The sequence below is a fragment of the Heloderma suspectum genome, chromosome W, assembly GCF_057233095.1.
Source record: "Heloderma suspectum isolate Gila_16-S chromosome W, 16-S_ref, whole genome shotgun sequence".
In the NCBI taxonomy this organism is placed as follows: Eukaryota; Metazoa; Chordata; class Lepidosauria; order Squamata; family Helodermatidae; genus Heloderma; species Heloderma suspectum.
This window is the reverse complement of record NC_139475.1, coordinates 67,801,127-67,807,150: the sequence shown is the minus strand read 5'-3', so window position 1 is coordinate 67,807,150 and position 6,024 is coordinate 67,801,127. Positions and strand designations below refer to the sequence as shown.

The window sequence follows — 6,024 nt, the reverse complement described above, 5'->3', positions numbered from 1 at the left end:
GGTTCCACAGGGCTCTATTTTATCCCCCATGCTGTTTAACATCTACATGAAACCGCTGGGGGAGGTTATCCGGAGGTGTGGGCTGAGGTGCCATCAATATGCGGATGACACCCAGCTCTGCCTCTCTTTCTCATCAAAACCAGGTGAGGCAGTGGCTGTTCTGAATCAGTGCCTGGGCACGGTAATGGACTGGATGAGGGCTAATAAACTGAAACTCAATCCAGACAAGACGGAGGTACTGTTAGTGGGTGGTTCGTCTGCCCGGCTAGGTGATATTCAACCTGTTCTGGAGGGGGTTGCACTCCCCCTAAAGGATCAGGTTCGTAGTTTGGGGGTGCTCTTGGATCCAGAACTGTCACTTCAGGCACAGGTGAACTCAATGGCACAGAGCACTTTTTATCAGCTTAGGCTAGTATACCAGCTACGCCCTTATCTGGACAGAGAGAGCCTAGCTACAGTTATCCACACTCTGATAACTTCTCATCTGGATTACTGCAATGCATTATACGTGGGGCTGCCTTTGAAAATGGTCCAGAAACTTCAACTGGTCCAAAATAGGGCAGCAAGATTGTTAACAGGGACTGGCCTGCGAGCTCATATTACACCAGTACTTTTCCAGCTGCACTGGCTGCCAGTCCATTTCCGGGCCCGATTCAAAGTGCTGGTGTCAACATTTAAAGCCCTTAACGGCTTGGGGCCAGGTTACCTGAAGGATCGCCTCCTCCCATATGTGCCTGCCCGGACCTTAAGATCATCATCAGCGGCCCTTCTCCGTGAGCCCCTGCCAAAGGAAGTGAGGCGGGTGGCTACTAGGAAGAGGGCTTTTTCTGTTGTGGCACCCTGGCTCTGGAATGAGCTCCCTAGTGAGGTTCGCCTGGCGGCTACATTGTACTCCTTTCGGCGTCAGGTGAAGACCTTTTTATTTTCCCACGCATTTTAGCATTTTAGCTTTCTAAATTTTTATCATTGTTGTTTTAAATCTGTATTTTAAACTCCTGTACTGCTGCTAGGTTTTATTGTGGTTGTATTGTTATATTGTGGTTTTAATGTTCTATATATTTTAAATTGTTTTATTGTGTGTTGTTTGGTTTTAATTTTTGTGAACCGCCCAGAGAGCTTCGGCTATTGGGTGGTATAGAAATGAAATAAATAAATAAATAAATAAATACTCAGTGACGCCATAAGCTATGCCGTGCAGGGCCACCCAAGACGGACAGGTTATGGCAGAGAGTTCTGACAAAATGTGGTCCACTGGAGAAGGAAATGGCAACCCACTCCAGGATTCTTGCCAAGAAAACCCCATGGAACATATCACAAGGCTAAAAGAGATGATGCCGGAAGATGAGCCCCTCAGGTCGGAAGGTGTCCAATATACAACTGGGGAAGAGCAGAGGGTATTTCCAAGTAGCGCCAGAAAGAGTGAAGTGGCTGGGCCAAAGCCGAAAGGACACTCAGCTGTGGATGTGTCTGGTGGTGAAAAGAAAATCCGATGCTGTAAAGAACAATATTGCTTAGGAACCTGGAGTGTCAGATCAATGAATCAAAGTAAGCTGGAGGTGGTCAATGAGATGGCAAGATTGAACATCGACATCTTGGGAATCAGCGAACTAAAATGGACAGGCATGGGCGAATTTAATTCAGATGACCATCATATCTACTACTGTGGGCAAGAATCCCTTAGAAGAAATGGAGTAGCACTCATAGTCAACAAAAGGGAGGGAAAAACAGTACTGGGGTACAATCTCAAAAACGATAGAATGATCTCAGTACGAATCCAAGGCAAACCATTCAACGTCACAGTAATTCAAGTCTATGCCCCAACCACTGATGCCGAAGAAGCCGAGGTTGATCGGTTCTATGAAGACCTACAACACCTTCTAGAACTAACACCAAAAAAAGATGTCCTCTTCATCATAGGGGATTGGAATGCTAAAGTAGGAAGTCAAGAAATCACTGGGTAACAGGCAGGCATGGCCTTGGTGTACAAAATGAAGCAGGACAAAAGCTAATAGAGTTTTGCCAAGAGAACATGCTGATCATAGCAAACACTCTTTTCCAACAGCACAAGAGGCGACTCTACACATGGACATCACCAGATGGTCAATATCGAAATCAGATTGATGATGTCCTTTGCAGCCAAAGATGGAGAAGCTCTATACAGTCAGTCAAAACAAGACCTGGAGCTGACTGTGGCTCAAATCATGAGCTTCTTGCTGCAAAATTTCGGCTTAAATTGAAGAATGTAGGGAAAACCACTAAACCATTCAGGTATGACCTAAATCATATCCCTTGTGAATATACAGTGGAGGTGAGGAATAGATTTCAGGGATTAGACCTGATAGACAGAGTGCCTGAGGAACTATGGACGCAGGTCCATAACATTGTTCAGGAGGCAGCAACTCAATCCATCCCAAAGAAAAAGAAATGCAAGAAAGCAAAGTGGTTGTCTGATGAGGCTTTACAAGTAGCTGAGGAAAGAAGGGAAGCGAAAAGCAAGGGAGAAAGGGGAAGATATATCCAACTGAATGCAGAGTTCCAGAGAATAGTAAGGAGAGACAAGAAGGCCTTCTTCAATGAACAATGCAAAGAAATGGAGGAAAACAACAGAATGGGAAAGACTAGAGATCTCTTCAAGAAAATCAGAGATCTCAAGGGAACGTTTTGTGCAAAGACAGGCATGATAAAGGACAAAGAAGGCAGGGACCTAACAGAAGCAGATGAGATTAAGAAGAGGTGGCAAGAATACACAGAAGAACTATACAGGAAAGATCTGAATGTCCCTGATAGCCATGATAGTGCGGTCACTGAACTTGAGCCGGACATCCTCGAGAGTGAAGTCGAATGGGCCTTAGGAAGCATTAGTAACAACAAAGCTAGCGGAGATGACAGTCTTCCAGCTGAGCTATTTAAAATCCTAAAAGGTGATGCTCTTAAAGTGCTGCATTCAATATGCCAACAAATTTGGAACACTCAACAATGGCCACAAGACTGGAAAAGGTCAGTTTACATTCCAATTCCAAAGAAGGGCAACGCCAAAGAGTGTTCAAACTACCGCACAATTGCGCTCATTTCACATGCCAGCAAGGTGATGCTTAAAAGTCTACAAGCTAGGCTTCAGCAGCATGTGAACCGAGAACTACTGGAAGTACAAGCTGGGTTTCAAAGAGGCAGAGGAACTAGAGATCAAATCGCCAACATTCGCTGCATCATGGAGAAAGCAAGAGAATTCCAGAAAAATGTCTATTTCTGCTTCATTGACTACACTAAAGCCTTTGATTGTGTGGATCACAACAAACTGTGGCAAATTCTTAAAGTGATGGGAGTACCAGACCACCTTACCTGTCTCCTGAGAAACCTGTACGAGGGTCAAGAAGCAACAGTAAGAACCACACATGGAACAACCGAGTGGTTCAAAATTGGGCAAGGAGTACGACAAGGCTGCATATTGTCACCCTGCTTATTTAACTTATATGCAGAGTACATCATGAGAAACGCTGGGTTGGATGAATCACAGGTCGGAATTAAGATTGCTGGGAGAATTATCAACAACCTCCGATATGCAGACGATACCACCCTAATGGCAGAAAGCGAAGAGGATCTCAAGAGCCTCTTGTTGAGGGTGAAAGAGGAGAGTGCAAAAGCTGGTTTGAAACTCAACATTAAAAAAATGAAGATCATGGCATCTGGCCCTATCACTTCCTGGCATATAGAAGGGGAAGAAATGGAAGCAGTGACAGATTTTACTTTCTTGGGCTCCAAGATCACCGCAGACGGTGACTGTAGCCATGAAATTAAAAGACGCTTGCTCCTTGGGAGGAAAGCTATGGCCAACCTAGACAGCATAGTAAGAAGCAGAGACATCACCTTGCCGACCAAGGTCCGTCTAATCAAAGCTATGGTTTTCCCAGTAGTAATGTATGGCTGTGAGAGCTGGACTATAAGGAAGGCTGAGCGCCGAAGAATCGATGCCTTTGAACTGTGGTGCTGGAGAAGACTCTTACGAGTCCCCTGGACTGCAAGGAGGTCAAATCAGTCAATCCTAAAGGAAATCAACCCTGACTGCTCACTGGAAGGACAGTGTCAAGGGCTCCTTGGAGGCCTCTCTCAGTCTAACCCAGTAGCCAAGTCCAGACACAGACAAAGGGATTCCTTTCAAAGCTTTATTCTTCTTTTACAACTTAACAACTATACCGATTGCAACTAGATCTGAGCAGCACAGTACCTATGCCCTAAGTTGGAACAGTTGGTCCCCGTTTGAAAGGGAATTACTGGAAGACCCCTGAACTTAAGGACTAGGGAGAGTCCCTCCCCTTTTCCCTTGGATCCTCTGGGCACAGCCGTTGTTTGCGCGCCAACCGGGCACTACGCCTCCTTTCCGCGCCCTCCATCTGGCGCCGCTCTTTTCGTCGGCGTCCCGCATCCACCAAGTCTGCTATCTGCGCTCGGTCACTCCCTGGACTGCTTTCTAACCTAGGCATGCTGGTGGGAGGAATCTCCGTCAGCTGTTGGCCCTGGGAAAGAGGAGCGCGCTCCTCTCCCAGGAGCGACTGCTCTTCCTCAGAATCAGAACTACTCTGGGATTCCATGGGCTCAGTGTCCACCCTGACAGACAGATACTGAAGCTGAAGCTCAAATATTTTGGCCACCTAATGCGAAGAGAAAACTCTCTGGAAAAGACCCTGATGCTGGGAAAGACTGAAGGCAAAAGGAGAAGGGGACGGCAGAGGATGAGATGGCTAGATAGCATCACTGATGCAATGTATATGAACTTGAGCACACTCCGGGAGAGAGCGCAGGACAGGAAGGCCTGGCGTGCTATGGTCCATGGGGTCACGAAGGGTGGGACACAACTGAACGACTGAACAACAACAACAACAAATATATATATATATATATATATATATATATATATATATATATATAAATAAAAACCACCCCTACAATGCCCTCCAGTAGGGAGCCTCAGTACACTACATCCTGATAAACAACACTACTGAATTGCCCCATTACATAATACCACCCTGACCTCCCCCCACCTTCAATTGCCACATAACCCAATTCCCCCCAGTGGGGACCCCACAAATGCCACATTTTCACCAGTCCAATTTCCTCCATGTAACACCCCTAAATGCACCCTACACAAACACCGAACTGCACCCCATCAGTCCTGCACATATAACCCTTCCCCAGTCCCCTCCCCCGTCCCCCCATAACACCCCAACAGTGCCCCCAGCTGGAATGACAGCAAATTATTCTACACTCCCCCCATAATACCCCCCTCCAGTGGGGTGCCAACTGCACCCATTTCCCATATATAACATGCCACACAGCTTTGCTCCATATGTTTTCTGACATCCACAAATTGTCCCCCACTACGCATCCAAATGACACCAAATCGCTCTACACTAGTCCTTTTTAACATCTCTCACCCACAACACCAAATTCTTCCCTACCACATAATCCCAGTTCCCCCCATGTAACATCCCCTGAACACACATCACTTCCCACAATCCCCCACACAGCCCCACAATTTTCTCCCAGCAGAGCTCCCCATATACCTTCTACCCCCTGCCCCTCATAAACCCCCACCCTGAAAAATTGCGCCAAATACCTCACATAGGCCCCCTAATCCCCACCATGGCACCCCTATTTCCTGCCAGCCCCAGCTCCCCGATTTACACCACTCCCCAAAAGCATCCCACTTAAGTGACACCAAAGTTTTCCCCAAGCAAGCCCCTCTAAGTATTACCTTCCCCCCTCACCACTTTCCACCAGCCCCAACTCCCCCATACAACACCCACCACATGCACCCCACTCGAGGAACACCAAACCGCTCTCCACAGCACCCCACATATACACTCGCCATTTCCCCCCAGCCCCACATAACGCCCCCCCAACTCTCATGACAACCAAATTTTCCATTCCCACTTGTGGGGTCCCCTGCATATGCCGTTCCTGATCACGCCCCCTTAAAAACATCCCCCAGAATTTTAACCCCGCAGTACCATGACACCTCATGCTGTC

At 47.1% G+C, this 6,024-nt stretch overlaps 1 protein-coding gene across 4 annotated transcripts in view; it reads right to left on the bottom strand.

Annotated features, from left to right (window-relative positions):
- The window catches only part of LOC146334133 (histone-lysine N-methyltransferase, H3 lysine-79 specific-like), a 158,106-nt gene that overhangs the window by 151,670 nt on the left and 412 nt on the right, over positions 1-6,024 (bottom strand). The gene's annotated exons all lie outside the window — the stretch shown is intronic.